Here is a 24,703-nt window from a genome sequence, read left to right on the forward strand (position 1 = left end):
AGCTTGAATCTTCAGATGCCTAATTTCTCTAATACTATTGAGATTTAAGTGTCTAACTACTTTTACAAAGCTGGCAGTATAGAGTGAGACTCTTACTGTAGCACAGAAAGTTTTAACTAAGCTAGCATTTCTCAAGTTGCATGAAAAATAGTAGTTGCTTTCCTAAAAAGATCCTATCCCTGTCAGGCTCTGAGAATGTGGAGGCAGGAAGTATGTTTCATATTTCATTCAGTGTGCTCTTCTGGGGGAAGAAAAAAAAATTGGTTCTCAGGATCTTTTGTGCAAGAAGATGGTGGTTAAGGTTACACTCCCACAGTTCATAGGAAGCTGGTGGGCGTAAATCATGCAGTTGGTTTCTGGCACACTGCCATGGGCACACAGGTGGTTCATTGCAGCTCTAAAAGACGTGAGGAAGTTGTCTTCCAATGATAAGTATAGCTCATAGCTTTGTTAACATTCCTTTACAAACACTTCTAGGTAGGACCTGCATAAAAACCTAAGATTTTATTTATACATGTTTTGTGTTTGAATTTCTCATGAGGCAGCTGAAGAAGCAGTTGAAGATTCTAACAATTTTATATAATATGGATGGTGAGACAATTCAACCTATTTAGATCTTGCAAGGAAAGAAGAGTTTAATTTCACAGATAAAGTTCAGATCCCTAATGCATCATGATCTAAAATCTCTCTCTTAAATGATGGATTATCAAAGGGTTAAATGAGAGCTAGCTAAATTTTGCCTCTGCAGTATTTCTGGGATTATGTTCTGCTCTGTTCATTCTTGTTTTCCCCAGGGGATTTATTTGTCCTTCTGCTGTTTCAGCTAAAGATTCCCACCAAGCTGTTTTCTCACTGTGGTAATGGTAGGAGGCATGATTGTCACTGTGTCCAAAATCCGCCCTCTTGGCTGTGAATTCCCATCCTTGGGCTCTCCTCTGCTGCCCCTTCAAATGGTGTAAGAGCGCCTCACTCCTGGGATTTTGCAGTCACAGAAAAGTATGTGCTGGCAGCTTTTCCAATAGTCAGACAGAAATATTAACCACAGTTGGAAGTGTGTGAATTGTTTTTGCCTAGGTGTATTGCCTTTCCCTTGCTCCTGCAGATCCCTTTCCCTCGTTCCTGTCTGTGCTGTGTATTTACAAAGAGGAACATGCGAGTGGAAATGAGTATGTGTGCAATTATCTGAACACCAGTCAAGCCTGTTACAGTACTCATGTTTGCAGATTTATTATTTGCTGCTTAATTTGGTAAGACAGGTGACATCATGATTTGACAGCACTTACCACCTGACAGAATACCAAACATTTGGAAGAGATAAGTCTTGTTCTCTTGCACAAATTGTTCTTTTGACTACAAATATTAAAACTCAGTCAATACCAGGGAATACCAATGAATTCTTATCTTTCCTCTTGGGGAATCAAAAGAGAAAAAAAAATTAACAAATTACATGGTTTGCCGCTAATAGCAATGAGTCCAAGTGAAAGCAAGCTAGCTATTAAGTGTTTCCGTCTCAAATTTCAACACTTTGTGTTGACGTTACAGTATTTAAGATCCTTAGATTGTTACTGATGAACAAATACATTCATCCACTTTTAACTTTTTAAGGTATGTCTTGGCTTTAGCATATGTTCTTTGACAGATAACTGATTGAAACCCTTTAGTTTCATATAGATGATGTTTGCAGATTTTACAGAGAATTAGATCGGTATGCTTCAGTTCTGACTCGCCATGGAGACCACCTCAAATAGTCATTCATTGCACTGGAATCCAAAGTTAGTATTAATCCACAGTCACTAACACTGGCTGATTGTGTGGCTTTGTCAGAATGCCTGAGCTCCTCCTGTGTAAACCTACTTCCCAGCTTTAGAGGACATACTCCTTGTCTGTGCAGCTCTTCAGAGTCATTGTCTGGATATTTACAATGTACGGAAAAATATTGCTTCTCATTAAGCTTATGATTCTTACACCTAAAACTTTGAGCAATGAAAAATATCTAGTTAGATGTATAGCATGAAAACATAGAAGAAATGTTAATAATGAGCCAGACCATAAGTGTTTCAAACACCATAAGTGTTTTTATAATCATATTTTTCCTGAATGTGCTGTTTATTTTCCTATTCTATTTAATATTTAAACAAAGTCTCAAGTAACAATTCTTAAAATGCTAACAGTCATCTCAGCATCAAATGAAAACAGTGAGACACAGAAAGCAGGATTCTGCTCTCATTAAACCTAAGGAGAAATTCGAGGTGCTATCTGTTGACAGTGGAGTCTTGCTGATATCGATGCAGGTGTTACAGTGTGAGCATCACACATCAAAATGGGACTTCTTCAACAGCTGCAAATCTGCAAAGCAAGGCCTTTCCTTGACTCATTTATAATTGAAGGGAAAGTAACTGATTAACAGAAGATGAAATAGAAGCAGTGATGTCCCTTTGGCGCAAGTTATCAAATGTCAGGTGAGAGGATCAGGTGGCCCTGAGAGAATTTTACCTGCTTTTAAAAAAACTATTTTATTTCCCTCTTTTGCTCATTACTGCACAGACAATTGTTAGGAAAAGCTTCAAGACAGGAGTTTCTGTTTCTTTTGCCATGATCAGTTTAGCTAAGTCTCCACCCAGCTCTACTACACACACAGACCAGCAGAAGTAATTGTCAGTTAGTCCTGAAGACAAAATAAGAAATGGTGGTGGCATTTTTGGTCTACCAGGAAATGGCACAATAGACCATAGAATTCCACCATTGTAAAGAGTTAAATAATGGTTGAAATAACAGGAAAAATGTTAAAAGTGTGTTTTTTAATAGTAGCTGTGTGAAGAAAAACAATTAGTGAATTAATCCATTTACATGAGAGATTCCATAACAATGTATGTAGAAAAAAGCATTCAGACATATTGAGAAATTATCAAGTTATTTAATACTCTGAAAACTTCCAGCACATTTTATTGTAGTCAGTGTTGTTTGAGTCAGTGCTGCTTCTGGCTTTCAATATTCTTATAGAGTTAAAATCTATCATGTCTTCACGATATTTATGCCATGATAAAAAAAATCTGTGACTTGATGCAGTCTTTCTGTGGTGTTTCTCACATTCAAAAGGGAAAAGAGAAATTCCTTTCTATCAAGGATCCAAGAAATACAGGACCAATTGCATCTTTTATTTAATTACCCAGAAGAGGGCCAAGAAAGACTATGCCTCTCTGCTGAATGGTAAAAGCATAATAGTAAATACATTTTTAAAGAGCTCACAACCTGACTAAAAGGCAAAGCAGAGGGTTGGGTATGGAGCTGTAGAAAGTCCTAGGGAAGAGTGGGGCTAGCTGAACTGTGTGCAGAGTAGAGGTCTCAACTTCAGCTGTCTCTCATTATTCCAAGACCTTGGTCTTAAATTAGGAACTCCCTGCTGTAATGGGACACATGACTCTAATTTTGAGCCATCACTTAGGCCTTTTTTTTAAACTTTGGTACTATTATATTATTCACGATATGAAGAGGTAAATATTATATGAAAGGAGGGGGGGAGAATTGGCTGCTTTAAATGTTCTTAAATAAAAACTAGTTTTGTAGCAGGAGGGTATTAAAAGTGTGAGGTTTGATAATCAAAATAATTTGGTTTGTTAAATATCAAATTCATTGCATTAACAAGTACAAAACTTTGTTTGCATGCCAGTTAAAGCTGATACAGGGGGGTCCCCAAAAGATGTAAAACACTGCATCAGATTTTGTCAGTGTTTCACACAGTGGTCAGGAATCTTCCATTTTCCACTATATTCAATCAACACTACTAGTTATGACCCCCACCTCTGTTAACTTTACCAAAAGCTAACCATATTTAAAAATATTATGTTAAAGAAAACAATTTAAATTATATAAGATGCATTTTTTTTTCTATTCTGTAAGTAATCTCTTAAAAAAAACCCAACTTGATTAAATTGCTACATAAATAAATTTGCTACATAAAATCCCAAGGTAGTTTTTGCAGTTAATTTCTTTTCTTGAATAGATGACTGCAAATGGTGCAAACAGGTATTTTAAATATGTTTTGGGACCTGGTGTTTTTTGTGGTGTTTTAACTTTTTTTATAACTGTAGTACAATTCTTCTATGGCATGAAGGCTAGTAATTAAATTTCCGAATCAGAATTGCATTAATGAGTACAGAAATTAAGTATTAGAGGAATGTTTTTTTTCTCTATTTTTCATGCTGCGTACAAAAGTAGTATTGGACAATCTGAATTTATGGCTTACCATAAATGAGCTTGAGAAGAAAGGCTGAAAAACTCCTGTTAATAGCCTAAGGACCTCTGTTCTCAGAGGGTTTTGTTAAGACTTCCATACATGGCTTTACATTGAGTCTCTTTCACATAAATTGAGCAATCCTCAGAGGGTCTCAATTGTATTTAGGATTTATAAACTATACCTTCAACAATGTGAATGTTTGTGTTTAAGGGTCTGAGAGTGTAAAACACTTGGACAATAGTTTCCCAGAGTCTGCATATGCAGACTTACAATAGAGAATATATTTTTCTCATTTATAAACATCTGGACAAACTGGTATGCTGTCTAGATCCCACAGCAAATTAGGGTCTGATTTTTAATTAAGTTTGGCATGCATCAGAGGAGTACATATGTTCAGCACATGTTTTACCTTATACATCTTTTGCTCCATTACCTATGTATTGTTCAAAATGAGTTTTGCTGCTGAATACAAACCGTCCAATTTGCTTTACTTGAAAAAATTTCAAAATGAAAAAAAATCTGCATCTTTGACAAAATGTTGCCATGATTTTTTTGGAAAGAATATTCATGGACTAGGGGAAAAAAGATCACTGAACTTGTAAACTTATTAGAATTAGAATTAGAAGCCAAACCACATGCACTTTCCAGATGTTGAAACTTCATTGACTGAGTTCACCAAAAAGGTGTTAATTTCTACCTAGTGCTTGAGGATGAATGCAGCTCTTCTCCAGTGAAACTGGAATAATTTTACTGTTTCTAATTAAGAATAAATAAATAATGTTTTGATATAGTTCTGATGTGAGAAGGACTTAGAAATGAAACCATGAAGATCAATAGCTTTGAGAATTGTGATTGCAGGTACAATTATAGTGATATATTCTGCAGGAGAACTTTTGGAAACAAGCTTTATGGTCTTGAGTTGCAGTATGTTGGGGATTCATCACATGTCCTTACAACTAAGTCTAAAGTTTCTGCTGCAAAACTCCTGGCCTGATTCTGCTCCCTGAGCACACCTGGAGCTGCAGGGCAGGACATCCCAGAGGATTGCACCAAGGCAGATGGGACACCATTTCCAGAACTGCTAAATATTAGATAGTTTCAGGAGTAAATACTGCTTTGTCTGTAGCCACACGAGTCCCTGAAAGGCAGAACCATACCAGTTATGGGCTGTGTGAGCTCTCTTTGCCATTAGCACTCAGAAAAGGAAACTGAGCTGTTGAAGATAAGCACCCACTGGCACCTTTCACTTCAAATATGTGGTCTTGCAATAGTCTCATTAGAAAAAAGTTTCAAATGGGAAAGAAAATCCAAAGTAATTTATCTACTTAGGCCTCTCAGAACAATACTTCCTGTGTGAAGGTGAAGCCAATTTGCCAGGGTTGCTGTGGAAATGAGGTAGTCCCAAAAGTAGGGGTATTATTTTTGCCCTCCTCAGGCCTGCTGTTCTTAACCAGGAGGTTACACTCACAGCACAACTATGTTTGGTAGCTGGAGAACTCTCCTTTACAGCCTCTTTTACCTTGACCTCTAACTCTTGTCCACTCAAACCCCCAAAAAAGTGAAATCAGGATTCTGTGAATTCTCAGCCCCAGTCACAGCCCATAACCTGAACTGATAGTTCCTTGTTTCTAGGGAAAAAAGCCCAAGGAGGCACCTTATAACTTCATTTTTTTTGACTGGCACTGTGCAAACATAAAACTGGTCAGCACTTACACATCCTGTATGCTTATGTGGTTCCAAAGTTTGTGTCTTTGAAAAAAAAGATGAAGTAGCTGTGTAATTGTTTCAAAATTCATGTATTTAATATTTTTATGATGACAAAGACTTAATAGGGTTTATTTTACTTTATGTTTCATTCATGAGGCTACTATATGTATTTTTTTTAGATAATGTAAGAACTACTGGTACAGAAGTGTTCCCAAGACATGCCACCTTTTGAGTAAACACTCATATAGTCAGAGAAGGGGGAGTATGGTGCCTTTTTTTTTTACTTTGTAGATTTTTTGAGTTCTTAATGAATGCTAAAAATCCCAAACTCACAAGACTGTTTTCAGGATTAATTAGTGAATGTTTGTAAGATGCTTTGAAGATGAAAGGTGTGATGTAAATGCTAATTATTTATTATTACTATCTTCCTAGTCTTGGACAGATTCAGTTGATGTGGAAGTGAGTGATTGATCTTGCTAAACAGAGGCATGCACAGTGGAGAAGGGCCTTTGCAAGATTCATATTAATAATTCTCCCTATGAATCTCAGCTCTGCCTGAATCTCTCCATGTATCCTAACCCTCTGCCTCTGCATGGCTTTGACAGTGCCCAGCAGACTAAATTGCTACTTTACTGCAAGTTCTGGGCCTGATCCAACAACTCATGAAATCAGAGAAGATTTTTCCATCACTTTCAGGGAACTGGGCAAAAGATCAAAAATAGTCTTTTATGCAGTATTTTGGAAAATAACTAAACGACAAAAGCCTGTTTTCTGAAAACTGCCCATACTTACTCTCTGCATGATTAGCTTGATACATACTGTCAGGTTTTGTCATTTGTGTCAGATCATATTCATATCATCCAGTTTCCTTTGTGCACAATAATGTGATTCCTTGCAGGTCTGTTCAGCTGTGAATCTGTAGCTGTTCACTGCCTTAAATTATGTGCTACTTCAGCATCAGTATACTGTATCACACAGTATCACACAGGGCAGGACATCTTGGTGTTCAGGGCATGAGAGCTCTTTGGTTCCTACTGCAAGAGCACCAAAAAGTCGTCTTTGCAAGATGAAGGGTCTCAGCTCCCACTGCCTTCACAATTCAGCAGAAGCTACAGCCAGCTACCTCTTACATGCTTATCTTTGCCAGTTGTACCTCAGAAATGTCTTTGTACTGGAAGCTGCTCCCTTCAGCCGTCTCATTGTGAGGATGCACTGTGGTTAGTTGCCCACGTAATGAGCATAAAATCAGAGCTTTGCTTAGAATTGAGCACTCTTTGGCTTTACACACCGTTCCAGCATGGAAAAAGGTATTAGCACCTTACATCTAATTGAGAATGTAATTGCTTAAAGAGAGTCAATGGGATATGACAACATTCATCAGATAGAGCAGAATAGCAAACTATGAAGGAAGAAGAAATGTAGCAGCTTTTTACATGCAAGTAAAGTTTACATCTGTATGTGCTGTCTGTGTGCTGCAGACCAGTGTCAAGCAGGAGGTAACAGACTCAGATAGGCAACAGTAAAGCTAGAACAGCTCGGACTGGAATAGAACCTGTGTTCTTCTATTGTTCAACTGTGTTGCAATGGCAGTTATCCAAGGACTGCGATATATTCTTGATCTCTTAGAATTATCTCCTGGCATTTTAAAAGGCAGTTTAGATACTCTGTTCATTCAAATGAAAAAGTGAATCCCAGGCATTCCTATAGCTGATGTGAAATGAGGAGTCAGGCTCCTTTTACCATCAAAGAATCCAGGAGTGCACACAGTGGAGTGTAATGCACTGGGTCCATTCATTATGTGTGATCTCTATCAAGAAGAGGCAACAGGAGTAGGACACAGCTCAATAAATACCAGCCCTCATGGACTATCACAAGTCATGCCACTAAAAACTAAGGTAAAAGAAATCCTTTCTGTGGCAGTTTGTGAATTGGCTCACTTATAAACCAAAGTTTCTCTCCTCCCAGTTTGGCACCGGCTACCTAGCTGTGTTGTGTAAGAGAATAGCAATGTGACCTACAAAACCAAAATAAACCAACATAGAAACTGTTCTGCACCTGCAGGTATGACATCTATCTAGAGCTGCGCTGGTGCTCTAGGAAGCAAAGAACATGTAGACCCAGAGCAGTCCCCAAAGAAAATTTGCTTTTTAGTTTGTGATTCCAAAATGTCACAGTTTAGGATGTTCTAGAGCTTGTGTTCTCAAACTGTGGAGTGTTAGCAACTAAAAATCAGGCAGTAAGGGTGCTGTGTGCACTTACAGTGGGGGTTCTCACAAGAGAAAGATTTTCATTTACAGGTTTTGTTGGCCTCTTTGTGGCCTGTGGGACTTCTTCATCATCAGACCAGGAAGTAATGTAATTACTTTCAGTTAGTGTTGCTTATTTGTTTTTGATGCTTGTGTCATTATAGATGTATAACTAGATCCCATTAACCAACAGAGATGTTTTAAAATATTGTGTAATGAACATATTGGTAATGTTGATGCTGCACTTAAGGAAGTTAATACACAGCCATTAAGTTTCTTGAAATCTCCCATCTATCTCAATGAAGGCCTAAGTGCTGAAATGCAGGTAGAGGGTTCTTAAAGCACCTCTATGTCTCCACAGATCTGGCCCTTAATTTATAAGTACTTTGCACAGTAAAATAGGATTAGCCTCCTTAGGAGTTTCCTTTAGTCTCTCTACAGTTCAGGTGCCCTCTGAGAACAGATACAGAAGAGCTACTCACAGGTCTCCAAATTCTCAGTGGCCATTGTCACGGTTTGGTTGCCCTTGCTGCATATTCGGTTTTAAATACAGCATTTTTTTCATCTGATCAGAAAGATTGCTGTCTGCCATTAATAGAAATGCCAGTGGTGTTGTTAGACAAGGTTGTCCTTAAGCTATAAGTATTACCTGTCACAACTATATTTTCAATTTAAAGATATGACAACCGAAGGAAATAAGACTTCAAGGACTAAATAATCTTTCTTCAGTGCTCTTTAACCTAATTAATATATTATTCTGAAGAGCTGAGGAGCCTCATGAATCTCAAAGCTTGAGCTTCTATGTACTCAATGTTGAATTACTGCTAATCTAGAAAAGATTAATTATTGATGACAGGATAAGTATAGCACGATAGACCAAACTAGCCCTTCAGACCACAAAACCTATGCTTTTCTAATCTAGCAACAGTTCTTCAATAAAATAAAAGTACTTTCTGATGACTTAGTCAATAAAATTACTGAAATAATCAGAAGTCCCAGTAAAGATATTACAAGATGTTTTAAGGAAAGCTATAATATACCAGAAGCAATATTGTGCTGCAGATTAAAAACCACTTTCAATCTATACACATGGACATACTGTGCAGGGGAGAGGCTCTCTGTGGGAGGAGTGTGGAGGAATGGAAAAACAAAAGCTCAAAGGGGCACATGCAAAAAAGGACTGCTTCCAGTTTTGTGTAAGACTGCAACTCAGAGGCTGAGAGCCTGCAAAACAGTCTCTAAATCTTCAGCAGAACATCTGGGCTAGAGGTGGGCAGACACAGCCACTCTGAATCAGTTCTACATTCACTAATTTATTGCTACCTGCAACAGGTTTATTGCATATTACTTTTCCCAGAAGGTAAATTATAAAGGCAAGGCATATAGGACATGGCAGCTATATGTGAAGAAGTGTCAGTATATTTTATTGCATCACTGGCAAATCTTCTGGTGAATCCAACTTGTGTTTATTCAGGTTGTGTTGTGTGTGGGTTTGGATGATGGATAGATTCTCCCACAGGGTCCTGCAGAAAACAAACAAAATACTCCAGAAAGTATGGAACTAAATTTTACAGGGATAAAAGGGAACAAGAATGCAATTTCCCATCTCCTGATTTAATACTACAGACTGAATTCATCAAATCTGTATTTTTCTCCAGTGTCTGGCTTATCCCATGTACTTTGGTAAGTACTGCAACACAGGCCAAACCAAGGTACAAAGAGATACAGGCAATGAGTTTGCATCTTTCATATGCATTAATACACACTTGAAAGAAAAATGCAAAGGTTGTGATAATAACTGGGAAAAAAAATCAAAATACTATAGCCCTTCAAAATGGACTGTTAGCTATATTTATAAGTTTATATGTTTATTCCAGCACTTATATTAATAGGCAACACTGTTCCAAAAGATACTGCCCTGCCCAACCTCCCTGGTATCCAAAGTAAAAGCATTTCCCGAGGAAGCAGACAGATTTCTTGAAATAATATTAATCTCATGTTTTCTTCTGACTGCTTTCTGTCATATGTTTTTACCTTTCATATCTGCTTCTATTCTGTAACCATGTGACATCAATGACTATTTCTATATTTTAAGATATAGAGTCAGCCATATACCACAGAAAAGTTTTCTCATACAAACAGAAGATTAAAATGAAATAAAGAAAAGAGAAAATACCAGTTTGGTCCAAGAACATTCCTTTAGTCAGCTCTTTCTCTCTGAGCTGTATTCAGAAAGGAACTCACAGCTGATAACGTACAACCACCCAAAAAATAACTGTTTTATTTTTGACTTCAAGTATCATGTTCCCAGAAACATTCACAAGTTTTTCTTGCAGTCATCACAGAAATAACTCCTGGGTAAGTTCCCATATAGTAAGTTATGTCCAGCAATGATTTTGATGGAAGTCCCTCTGGGGGTCAGTTGAAAAAAAGGATGTTTAGTTGACTCTTTTCTCACAGGGATCTATTTTAGGCAGAAGTATAATTTAAAATTTTCTTGATTAAGTTTTTATTTACAAGATTCACCTCCTAGACTAACGTTAACATTTCTTGTTTATATATTTTGATTGAAGAAATTTAACATATCTGATTTGTTTCTGTTTCTGCTGACAGAAACAAGGAAAGTCTGGTTCATGTGAACTAAACATGGTTCTGTATTGATATTAAACATACTATTTTAATTTTGTCAAGGGTACATTATGGATTTATGTTATGGATAAATTTAAACTGTTCGTTTAGCTACCAACTGACTTCAGTGATTGCTTACAGTTGTGTTTAACAGAAACAGTCACTCTGTGGCTTTTGCCAAAACCTGCTCCTCTTCTCTGTGCTTTGGCAGTACCTAAAATTGCAATTATGTATTGTGTATTTTTATATGCAAGTTATTATTTGTTCACCAAAAGTCTACTGAAAAGGCATTTTTAATGAAATTTCACATACAGCGAGAAATTTTAAGAACAATAACCATTGTTTGTGTCTGCCATTAACATGACAGTATTTTTTGAGTGTGAACTTGAAACTTAGGACAAAACAGATTCAATCTGATTTTGGTGACCTTAAGCTATTACATGTAAATTTTTTATTCAGAAAAATTTCCAAAAAGCAGAACAGTCTCTTCTCCCAGGCCAAAGAAGGAGAGAGCACAAAGTTCAGCACAAGTGCCCAGAGTGCCTAAAAGAGAGATATTTGGAAACTGCACCTGCAGGTGCTTTGGGAGAAGTAAATATTCCAGCCAGAGTGGTATCCTTCTCATTGCTCATAAAATGATTAAATTATGTGATTTATGACCCCAGTTTCACAGAGGATTTTTAGTACCATATTTCTTGAAGTATTTTTCTTTATATTTTCATGGGATTTATTTCCTTATTTTCACCCTGTCAAATCCCTTTCAAATATATCTGCCTATCCCTTTACTGAGGTAAACCTTGTGGCAGCCAGTGTACTTGATCAACTTGCACCAAAATTAACACTTCTATTTGCACTTATAAGAAGGTCCTAGGACTAGGGTCTTCAGAAGAGTGGTTTTTTTCCAGATATTTGCAATAATTTTAATAATTTATAAACTTTCTGAGGTTTTCTGGCAGTCAGACCTTGTTCTGACTTTAAATACTTTTGCTGGTTTTGTCACTATCAAAAAGAAAAGTTTAAGAAATATCATAGGAGGCATCTCATTATAAAAAAAGGAAAAGCTGAAACAAAGTAAAGACCAAGTACTGTCAAATGGTAATGCAGAGAAAATGTTTCTCTCTAATTATCGTGATATAAACTTAGGCTTGGGAAAATGAAAGACAAAACCAAAATAAACAGAAAACATATTGGTTTAGTTGGTATCCCTTGAAGTTACTTTATTACAAATAAATCTTAACCATCTGAACCCTGGGAAAGACCTTAGAATTTGCAGTTTGGACTAAGCTTTCAGAAACTGCCGAGATTCACTGAAAAATAGGGACCATCCAAACTCACTTCATATAATCCATTTATTCTTTTGGTAAGGCAGGTTGTGACAATAATGGATGACAATGAAAATGACAACAATAATAATTATAATAGTAATAGTATTCTAATCCAAGGTTCTCATTAAAAGTTTAGGGAAACTATTTCAAAGAGTCCAGCTCTGTAGTTCTTGACCTGGATGAGAATAGAGAGTCTACTCTTGGAACTTAGGTCACACCAAATAATGTGTTACAGAAGACAATCTCTCTGTCCACTTAAAAAAAAACCAACAAGAATCAGTCCATTTTTATGCATTATTGTCACCTACAGTGGCACTTCAAATTGGAACAATAAATCTACAAAGAAATGGAGCATTTAATATCTGATTTTAGTAATTTTATAGACGATTTTTTTCTTCTAAAATTGTTTCCCTAATCAAGGCAGCTGATATTTGTTTTAAATATATTTTTCAATAAAGGCTCTTGCCTTTAAGACTCAATATCTTACAAAAATGATAATTAATGCAAGTTTTTACCTTTTGCTTTTTTGTTAGTATAAGGCCAAGATGCCAAGAACATCAACAGGGAGCCATCTCTTGACATCAATAATGAGATCACATCTTTTTCATGTAGAAATACTTCACACTTGATTTCATGATTTACCAGATGGAGGAATACACATTGAAATTTGAAATAACTCTATAATGTCACTATTATTTTCATGATATCACAAAGCTCCCTCAGAAATATCACCTGAGATGCAGATCTGCTAAGGAGCAGTGTAATTCTGTGTGCCACCGAACAGTGCAGACTCATTTTCATGCTATGTGTCTGAATCTTTTCCCCATGTGGCTGTGTGGGAGTCCTATAAAAGAGGAACTCTACAGTGTGTTATGGCACATTAAAGATATGAATGATATGAAGAGGAGTTCTTAAAATAAGTTACCTCCTTTCTAAAGGCATAAAGTCTATGCCTTTTGACTATTCATAATATGTGCAAGCTATGAGTAAAGCAATGTAAATTCTATTCAGCTAGCTCTTTTTTTTTAACTTAACACTTTATTGAATTTTTTTTCATTAAAATGCATATCCTTATCATACAAAGCATCAATTAAACCACTGTGTATTTCAAAAGTTTCCAGACTTTGTTAACAGGTCAGGCTTTGGTTACATATCCTGTTAGGAGTTCCTGTTCCCCTGAGTTTAGAGATCACAACAGGTCACGCCATTCAACCACAGTCTCTCATGCAATAATGAACAGTGCTGCTATTTTCAGTGGATTCTCCCATTTTTCTGTAAGCTGATTGGAGATGAAGTTGGCTTGTAAAATGATTACATGATAGAGATATGAACTAATTAAATAGCAGTGCATGCTTTCTGGAAATATCCGCTTCTGATCAATATAAGTACATTACTTTTAGGCAGATAGCCAGTATCATTTTTAAAAGCAAGTTCTATTTAGAAAATAGTCCGTGGCACAGAGCATTAGAGTGACCTTGCAAACAATCAGTACAGTGACAGTAAAGTTGTATCTGTAATACCAGGAGGAATAAATCTTCCCTATTTCTAAAAATAGGCAGGATACTTTTTAACTCATTAATTTTAACACCTTTTCATCTGCTTTCGGGCTTTCAGGCAAACAGCCAAGGGAGTCAAAAGGCAGACTTTCATGTATCAGTTATAAATCATGGCTTATTTTCACACAAAAAGATTCATCTGAAGTTGGAATTTGAAGTCAGTTGTGTTACCTTAAATCCCAAAGTGTGAATGCTCTCATTCAGAATAAGCAATTTTAAACAGAGTAGAAAGGGATTCATGTGGTTTACATAGTCATGTTACTTGGGTTTTATCTTTCCAAATGTTCCTCTGTAAACATTTAGTCTTGGACTGCATAGGGTCTGAAATAGCTTGGCACAGGCCTCAAAATGACAGTGTTTGTAGAGGTGGGAGTGGTTTGGCATTGTGCCTATTTCTTGAATAGCCTTGCCAGATCCATGTGATTTCCACTGGTTTTTAGGACTGTTTTCACTCCCAAATTTAATTTCATCCCATTTATTGTACACTATCTCCCTGTAATAAATGTGTGACAGGGCTCATGTTTGCTTTGTTTTGAAATGAAATGCAAGAAATAATGTGTTTCAAGATGCTAAAAGATATTTCTCCCTCCTGGCTTTTAAAATTTTAATAGGAATGGGATCTTGATAAAAGTTTAGTGATTAAAAAAGGGCAGATATAAACCTCCTATCACAGCCTTTATATAAATCATCAGGTAAATCAGATTATTTCTTGAGTGGAGATACCATTTATTTATTTCTAGCAGGTAAGGTGCACATGCTCCCCAACCCTGAACTTCAGAGCTGACCTAGGAAGGCTGCCTCCAAGAAGAGGGCAGCTAAGGTCAGCTAGACAGGTGCCAACTGGTAAAATTGTCTTTTAAACAGTAATGGACTCTGACATTAGACAGCAAGTAACCTCTTCAAGTTTCTGGATGTCAGATAGACAAACAGGGGGGTGATTTTGCAAGAGATAATTCAATACACTGTTCAGCTAAGTCTAAATAACTCCATTGAGACAATAAAATCACAGCAAAGATGCATTTTCTGTATTAAGTTGTAAGATATTCAAGAGTTTAGCTGTGGAAGTGGCTCACACAGCATTCATTTGTCCCTGATGATATGTGATACAAGTTAAGTACAAGGGAAAAAACAGGTTTTATGCTAAAACGAGGGAAACAGCCCCAGCACATTTATCATCCTGTAATGCTGACATTCTCTTATTGCACTGTGAAGATTAGAAAGCAGTTCCTCAAGACGCACATTTAAACAGCCACATAGTGGGTTTTGTGTATTTTTTGTGAAGGTTGCAAGGCAAATAAGCATGGAACTCTGGGAGTTCAAAAAGTCCTCAGGGAGCGCCATCAGTGGAAAAATTTTACCTGGTCATAGCTGGGCAACTGTGAGTGTAGAGGGAGAAATTAACTTTCCCTCAGCAGCAAGAATTTGCTGCTAGAAAAAAGCATTCCTTTAAGCAATCTGGAGGACTGTTACTTTCCTCTGTCTCAGAGTCTCCAAATTTTACATGAGTACCCCAAGATTGGTGTATGTTTCTGCCTCATGTGTGAGCTTGAGTTGCACTTAAACAACTTCATAATCTCTGGGAGCATACCTGTAAAAACATGTTAAGAGCTGGAAAAGATGCAAACATGCTGACTCTCTACAGAATATTACTAGCATATCTCAAGCGCAATTATGTCTGTGTACCCTCAGTTTACTTTACAAAATTAAAGGTCACTAACTGAAATTAGGCCAGAGAGCATTTGCAAGCAGAAAAACATAGTGCGTATATAATTGCTTCTTAAAATTAATTTCAAGTACATTGAAGTTCTTAATGCTCATGTAAGTGCAATGTTTCCTTCTCTCAGCTAAAACATGGTGCTTCACTGCTGTAACAAAGGAAAGGAAAATTAGTGGCATCAGAAACATGGTTTTAAAATAAAATGGATGTCCTCAGGTTTATTTTTCTCAATGCTGCTTTTAAGGAATACATTGCCATTCCCCAGAAATTCTGGGCAAGAAAATATATGTATTTGGGGTGGGACAGAGTGGACATTTCCCCAGAAGGATTTTAGGTGCAGTTTGTCACCTGCCTACTGTACAGCTCCATTGCGTTGGCAGGTGTGGTTGTGCCTTCTGCAGGTGAAGCAGTTTGCCTTCCTTGCAAAGGAGTGCTTCCATCGTCTTCCTGAGCACAAACTTGATGGCTGATAACTTCAAAGCCAAAGAAACAATGAATAATCTGACACAGATCCCACGCTACTATGATACTGGATCCTGGCATCAGAACAGGAACAGTACTATCTTGAGTGGATGGCAAAATCAACTTCTAAAAACCTTCCTGTTCTAGAAGAACTAGTGATGAGCTGTCTTTTTGAAAAATTCTATTCAAATTGGGATGCTGAACTTTAAACATTATTAACAGTAACCAGCCTCACAGCTTCTGCAGAGATTCCCAAAATTCTTTCTTGATTTCATAATCAAACTAAGCTAACATCACTAGGACTGAACCTTTACTACACCTGTGCTGGAAAGCATCCTTAAAACATTGTATCAGTAATTTCATGTCTCAATATAATGAGGCATAAGTAAAAACACATAAGTACAAAATCATTTAACACATTATTGTCCTGTGGATTGTGGCATTTTCCTTCTCATATAAAGTCCTTTACCTGTTTAAATTCTTCAAGAGCAGACTTTGAATGCCCACGACGATAACAATACTGCGCTGAATTTTACTTTGTGTAATAATTGAATTATTTGCATCTAATCAAGTTATCCTTTCAGTATATGTATATGAATACACATATACATACACACGTATATATATATATATATACATATATACAAATATATATAAATACATATACATAATATAAATATATAAAAATATATACATATATATAAATTAAATAATGTTTGCTTTGTGTTAATGTATATTATTGGCTACAAGTAGTTGACACAACAGGTGGCTATGACATTTTATGTCACTCTTCTATATTAATAGCCTACAAAGTCACCATTCATGTGTAAAATTTCACAAACTTAAAAACAATTGCTATTTCAATCCTAGAGGAGATTCCATAAGCACTCTATGTTTAGCAGCCAGCTAATAGAATCAGTTGATGGCTATGAATAACTGAGAATGTCAGATCATGAATTGGTGTTCATCTGGATTCTTTCTGTCAAATGAAATGATCTTATGGTAACATGAAATTGCTCACTGCATAATCAAGTCTTACCTTCAAACCAAACTATTGATACTATCATTGCTAAGATTGTCTGTAAAATAAATATTTTAAAAATGCCATGAAGCATCCAAGTTGCTTCAGTTCATACAGTTCAGCTGAGAATTTTTAGGTTTCTTTTTCCTCTCTCTTTCATGTGTTTACCAAACTGTTACAAAACATATGCACTATTTTTGAGGAAGAATAACACAAGCCAAGCAGACGGATCTATTCATGATTAGAATGCAATGGCCTTCATTATATTCCAGTTTGCTTATAAGTGACTGATCGAGAGTTAGCAGATGGTGTTTTCTTTCACCCCTTCGCCTTCCTCTTATTTAATTACTCCAACTTAGTTTATGTGCTGGCTCTATAGTGCCTAATAAGCATGTATATTTGTAAGACCATCACTTCTGTGATCTCCAAATTCATCAATGCTTAATCCATCCTCACTGAACTTGGGTCCTGTTTTAAGCTATATATCTAGGACCAGGCCAGTCGGACCTCTTACACTTTATGTTGCTCTTGGAGGTGCTTCCATCAAACAAAGAACCTAGCATCCACCTAGGAAACTGCAGCACCTGTGGAAAATCAGTTTGGCAAATAATGTATTCTACTTAAGTGTCCTTCCAAGCAGCAACAGCTGCAGTCAGTAGTGGCACTGGGCCTCTGCAGGCTGCCTCCCTAGGCTGTCAGGGGTCTCCTGGCTCTGCCAGGGCAGTTTTCTGAGGGCTGATACAGGGCCAGGCAGGCAGAAATCTTGCACATATGATGCTTCGGAGCTCTACAGAGAGAATACTGCCTCTGTTTGACATGGTAATTGGAACACATGCTGTTATTCCTAAAGAACAACAATCCCATTGCTATTCAGATAACAATCCATTCTTCTTCCTCTGTCTCTAATTTTATCCCAATTATTTCCTAATTTATTCCAACCAATACATATCTGATAAGATTTATGGTGGACCCTGACTCTCATCTGATCATGTTTCCTTCCTTCCAAAGTCAGTTCTGTTTCAAACCAAAACATTTCTCACAGATAGGACCTCATCAGCAACCCCTTTTACCAGGAATTTGGTTTTGGTGGATTTACAACAAGTTGTAAATTCTGAAAGCCCTCCCTGGTCCACAGCCTCATGAAGCACAGCTCGATGGGCATCCCAGAGGGGAGAAACCCCATTAGCAGAAAGCTGCAACACCACTCACTCATGGGTGAGAAGATTGAGACATGAAGGGCATGGGACAAATAGAGTCCCCTTCAATTTGCTTTTTCCTCAGTAAAAACTCAGTAAAGGGAAACTCTTCAGACAGGAACATATACAAATCCTAGGGCCTGCCTGGGTTAGAGACAGTCGGATTTCACTTCTTCCCTGTGCAGTCTAGCACCTCTGGGTGTGCAGCAGTTCAATGAAGAGGTTTTGTCTCCCCAGATTGCTTTAAGTATACAGGTCTGTCCATTTAACAGAATTTATGTGGGACCAGAAATTCAGCTAAAAGTTCATTTTAAAATATCAGCAAACACAATACTGACATAACTAGTTTTGCCCATTACTAAGGAGAATTCAGAACTAGCACACCCATGGCACATAAATTCTGTAGAACTGACATTTGTCAAGTGATCTACTAGAGAACATCAAAAACAGAAACTGTGCCTTAATTTTGAATCAAAATCAAGAGATTACTTTGTCTTAGATCTGTTTTGGCATTCATGAATTCACTAGTGAATTTAGCAATATAGAAACTGTGGAAAGATGTAATTGGCCAAAGTTAATACAAATGTTTGTCTTTATGTAGCATGCATTATTTACATCCACTGCAAATGTCCAGTAGATTTCAGAAGATGTCCATTTCAGGTGCAGATTCCTGAAATTAGCCAAGTCACGTCAGCAGCAGTATTTAAATCTATTCCAGGTATTCTGAACTTCTGGAGTATTTGAAATTTTATTCTTCTGATTTGCAGCTTAGGAGGCTGAGCATGACCTCAGTTTATTTTCCTCTTATGGGTACGTTAGGCATCTGGATATTACTAGGCAGAAAACACAGGGTTTCCTTTTTCTTTTTCTTTCTCTTGACTTCATACTATTTCTGAGCTAAAGAAAAGAATTATAGAGATGGGGGTTTAGAAATCACTAGTATAAGACCAAACTCCAATCACTGTGAGAATCCCAGATGTTCCAGTAAACTGGATTTCTGGATTATTTCCACCTCAACAGGGGTATCATGGCCCCATATAGAACCCATGATCTGGTTCATCATGGTTAAAGATGGAATTTCAGGTTTTTTGGCTGGTTTATTCATGACACAGTCACTACAAGCCCTTTGGATAAGCATTTCACACAGTGGGTGAGAGGTTCAGCCCTAAGGACAGCGTTACACTGCATTAATCCAATGACTTTAATACCTTTACTCCTACTATCTTACAGCGATGTAGCTGAGAGTGAATCAGGCTGAAGATTTTAAGTATAGGTGATTCTGCTATTTTTATGAGGCCCTGCAGGCTCTAATTCTTTGCACCATGTGGGAGCCTTCCATGAATACAGAGTGCCATCTGTGCTTGGGTCTCATTCCTTAAAGAAACATTTAGCTTTCTATTCATCCTTTCTGCATTCCTGGGGCTGAGCAGTGTGTGAGTGTGTTACCCCTTCCTCCCTTGTGTCACTGGAGTTTATTGATCAGCCTCAGGACTAAAAACATAGCAGAGAGCCCTGCTGTTTCCAGTAGCTGCTGCCTATCTTTTGAAGCAGAGATGAATGTTTGAACCACAATGTATTCTTTCAACACAAGAGTATTAAACTATTGTGAAAAATAAATGCAAGAGATTCTCAAACTGGGAGGCGAAAAGGCATTGGTGCATCAGAAAGCTTGCACACTGAGCTTTTTGCTTCAGCTCTTTCAGCCTGAGCCTCTTGTATCTCTGACTAATTCTCTCCCTGTTCACCACAGGAATACTAATTGCCAGATGAAGCTCTTTGTTCAGCTAATGCCCTAATTGTTGCTTAGAAGAGGAATTGTCTCTGGCAATCACTTTTTGCAAAAGGAAATTTAAGACTTTATTTCCATGGCTGGTCCAGAGTTACAAAGTTACTGAAATTACAAGGCTAGAGTCACTGGGTGAAAAAAACCAACCAAACCAAACCAAAAAACCTCAACCACATTCTTTCTGTAGTGGGTTGTTCAAACCCAGATACAAAATATTTTACTTTACATCATAGGTGACAACATTCAGTACTTGGCATCATTCTACTGTAACACCAAAACCACATCTGGAGACATCTGGAGTTGCAGTATGAATGAGAATCCATGAAGTTCAGATTCACATCACAGGCCCATTTGACTCATCAGCACTAAACCATGGGAGCTCATTAAAACTACTACTGAGAAAAAGAAACATTAAAACAGAAAAACACAATCTAAATGTAGGTAAACTTTTGAAAGGAATAGTTCCTTGCCTGTGCTTTGATTTATATCCATCTAGTCTGTGCTTGAACAGGAAAATTTAAGAGTTCTTTGATGGACATGACCACAGCAGCACACTAAGAACAATAACTTAAATGTCTCCAGGTTTGATTTGTGATTTTGATTTGTGATTTGATTTGTGATATTGCACATAAACCCAAGAACACACAGCAGTATAAGTACAGACATGCACACACACACATGCAAGTACACCTGGGCAAATAAATAAATAAATAAATAAATTTTCCAAAAGTACAAGATTCTCATGTCTAAAAACCACGTCAGCATGTAAGAGAGAACAGAATAAAAGTAGCAGAGATATGTACCACTCCTACCACTATTGACCTGTTTACATCAATAAACTCCTGCTGTACTATATGTAAAAATGAATCCAATCCAAAAGACTTAATCACATAAGTAATTAAGAATTCAAGAATTCAGAGACTTCTTTTGTACCTGAAGGTACTTTCTGGGCATCTTTCATACCTTATAGGGGACTCTTTAGTGCCTGTTCTGCTGATTGAGATCCCACGATGTGTCTCCCATTTATTAAGCTAAAATCTTCTCATGATGAGTAGGATCTATTAAGATTATTGGTAGCATAAAATAAAACCAGAAAAGTTAATATAGATATACACATCCTGCTAATGTATTGGGTACTGCATCTTAGAGCTGGTTACAGTACGTAATAAAAATCCCATGAATTTCTTTAGAGTAATGTTTCTTCCTCTCTGACCTATCAAACATTTGAGCATTACACTGATCTGACTTCCTTTTTCATGACTTTTCAAAGCTTGATTATACCTTTAACTTTCAGGTTTCTTATGATATCACATAACTCCTGTGATCTAATTCCAGATTTGCTCAGCGGGTGACTTAGTTTGTGGCTGTACCACCTTTGCTTCCTGATAACCTAGTGCAAATGTTGCACACACTTATTTCCAAACACAAAACTGCAAGCACTCAATATTCTGTGGGAATGAGGGAGGGGGCTGTGGAAGAAACCCTGTAGAGATAGCAATCATTATGTTTGTAATTGCTTGCTGTCCCTGACCAAGAATGTTAGAGAATTTATTACTTTTAATACTAATTCTGCTCTTTATGAAGTATGAATTACTGATTAATGAACACCAATCTGTTCCAGCTACATCCTACACCCCATATGGCATGTAAAAAACTCTTACAAAAAAGTTATAAAAAGAGAGTTACTAAATCATAGTCCAGTGCATGACTAAAGTAGAGGGATTATCTAGAATCTCATGACTTATTACATTATTCAAAATAGTTCTAGAAGTGACTAACAAGGATTCAGATGCTTCTTTGTGAGACTGCCTCATTACTCCAAAAATTGTGTTAGCAAATTTTCACAGATATTTGAGGCAGTTATTTCTTCCTTTATAGTAGACATTGGTATTGAGTCTAGCAACAATAATAGATAAGATCTGCAAAAGATGTTCTACATAAGGAAAAATTTCCAAGTGCTGAAAATATAACAAATAAGAATGGTGTTTTCTAAAGTTGTCAATGATCATGGGAACATATTAGATCATAGAACCATAGCATACTGGAAGGGTTTGGGTTGTAAGAGACAAAAAATTATCTAGTCCCAAATCCTGCTGTCATGGCTAGGGACACATCCCACCCGACCAGGTTGCTCAAAGCCCATTCAGCCAGGCCTTGAGGATGTACTTTCTTTCAGTAATGCAGGTATGTCTCTGACAGCTGACAGTTCACTTTTTCTTCCCATTTTTCTCAACAATGCCAGGAGCCCAATGTTATTGGGCAGTCTATGGCAAATGATGTAGCAACAGCTGTTAACAAGAGCATTCCGACCTCAGCTATGAGAAAACAGAAGGAAGACAAAGTAGCTGAGAGCTGTTTGAAGACCTAGAGTAGGCTACTAGGCATATATGCAATGAGACATAGCTGTCCTGAGCTTGGGGCCATCGGTCCTTGGCTCCTGATGGTCTGGACTGGGACTGCCACTTCCCTGTCTTCTGCTTTGCAGATCCCTGGCAAAGAGGTTGGGGCATGGTGAGAGGCAGGTTAGGTGTCACAAGCATCTACCAACTTTTGGATAATGGAATCCAAACGCAGCACAAACCTGTGTGTAGAAACCCGAAGCACTCTTGGCTTTGTCAATTCGGACACAGCCTTGATGTTATGCTGTTGCTATATGCTGCATAGACCCTTGCCTGCTTCGTTATGCTTGTGTCCTAAAATTTGTGGACATGAGGTTTTAAAACACTCAGACAGATAAATCTAACATCAGGGATAACAAAAACCAGGAATTTATCCAATCATTTAAATCCCACACAATGGTTACACTTGCTTTCAAACAATAGGAACAAATGTGACTATTAGCAGACTAGATCCGTTTTGCAGAAGGTATACCTGGGGCAGATTAAACCAGCATATAAAAGTGTACAGAGTAAAACCCTTGTATATATTCAGTCTTGTTTGTGCCAAACACCAACTTAAAAAAAAAGGACAGTTACTGGAAATTAATATCTGAAGATTATTGAATATTATAAGCTATATAAAAAGTAGAGTTTTTGGAGTATTGTTCATTTACCTATATACTAGGACTTTGATTGTGGTTTATGGAGTAGTTGGTGTTTGATCTATTTGTTTTTTTCAAAGAATACAGGGTCACTGAACTTAAATGCTTTTCTATCATCCACGTGTCTTTAAAATCCAAGTGTCTTTAAAATCATAGACTGTTTTCTCTCTTTTCAGGATTTCTTTTATTTAAAAAATTATAAATACATATATTCCATAATCATGCCTTTTTCTTTAAGATTTGAAAGACCTCCAGGTGCTATATAGATCATGTATGACTTAGCCTGGACATGGGACATAAGGTACTTATCAAAATTCATCCCTACTATTGCACCTTCTTTTATTTCTGTCCACTATAGCGAGAAGCTTTGTGTGCCCTTCCAGTAAAGGATGCAAGGCTGGCTAGCAGTCAGTGTGACAGAAGGAAAGCAGTGCAGCAGAAAATTGGATAACAGGATAAAAAACACAAGGACCACAGGAAGCCCATCAAAACTGCCTCCTCTTGTCAAAAACCAGACAAGTGACAAGTACAAATATAAAGTATTATCCACAATTCAGTATTTCTAATGATATCACAATTACAGTCCTGCTTCCTATAGGCAACCACTTAACTTTTTAGGCTTGACCTTACAATCGCAAACCAAATGTGGTGTGACAAAACAAATCTGTGGAAGAATTGTTTGCAGTCAGACATCTGACTATCCAGTCCCAAGCTAACTTTTATTTCGCTATTTTGCCTTAGAAAAAAAGTGTTTGAAGAGTACTGCTCAGTCACTGATCTAAAAACCATGTTGACTTAAGACCGTGTACATATTTAGCGATTCCAGATCGTGCATCAGAGTCAGGCAATTTAAATTGTCTGCCAACAGTTCAAGACAGTGGCTAATTCATTACTCACACATCTCTAGTTGGAGTAGTAATTTAAACTCATGTGTGTCATATTAATTGTAATCCTGTTTCAAAGTGACAAGATAAATTTCTCAAGGTACATAATATATTATGGACATAGGTCAAAGCAAATGAGTGTCTAAAAGAGATTAACACTAAATACATGCAATATGTCATGTTTGTAAATTAGGGAAGGATAAATTACATTAACATTTAACAGATTGTTCATTATACTTCATCTATGTTTAGGCTTAGGCAAATACTTCTCCTGTATATAAGATCTCTTTAAACAACTTGTACAGAATATATAGGATTGCACACTTGGAATACAGAAGCACCAGATCCTACCAAAAACAGAACACAGTGCTGCAGGATAAACAAAACTGGTGTCCTGATTGGAGTTTCCCTGATTTATTCTCATTAGTCACAGGAGTGTTACAGAAAAATTCAAACATTTTTCCCCATTTTTTTCTTTCCTTACTGTTACAAAATTAAACATGTTGGAGACAAATGGTTTAATTTAAAAGCAGTTTCCCTAACAAGGAAAGCTCTGAGGCACTTTGTCAGTTCAAGCACCTAAGCAATTCCCTGTCACCATGCTTGCAGAGCTCTGTGTCCTGCATGGGCAACAGCAGTGTGGTGTGGGACATCGCTGCCCCATGTTCCCTCCACGTGCAAACCCTTGGCCAGCTTCAGAAACTCACTGCAATGGCTTTCAAAGGGCTCCCAGGTAAAACTAATGAAGGGCACAAGGAAATAAATATAACTGCTCCTATGACTGTAGAATTTGACCTATCAAAGAGTGTTTATTCATATTTGTATTGTCACAAACATGTTAAAAGGAAAGGATGCATTTCTATATTCACCAATATTCACTGATTATATCACAGTAAATAAG

The sequence above is a fragment of the Melozone crissalis genome, unplaced genomic scaffold (genome assembly GCF_028551555.1).
Source record: "Melozone crissalis strain CALT ecotype California unplaced genomic scaffold, PUWL_Pcris_2 ptg000023l_1, whole genome shotgun sequence".
Classification (NCBI taxonomy): domain Eukaryota; kingdom Metazoa; phylum Chordata; class Aves; order Passeriformes; family Passerellidae; genus Melozone; species Melozone crissalis.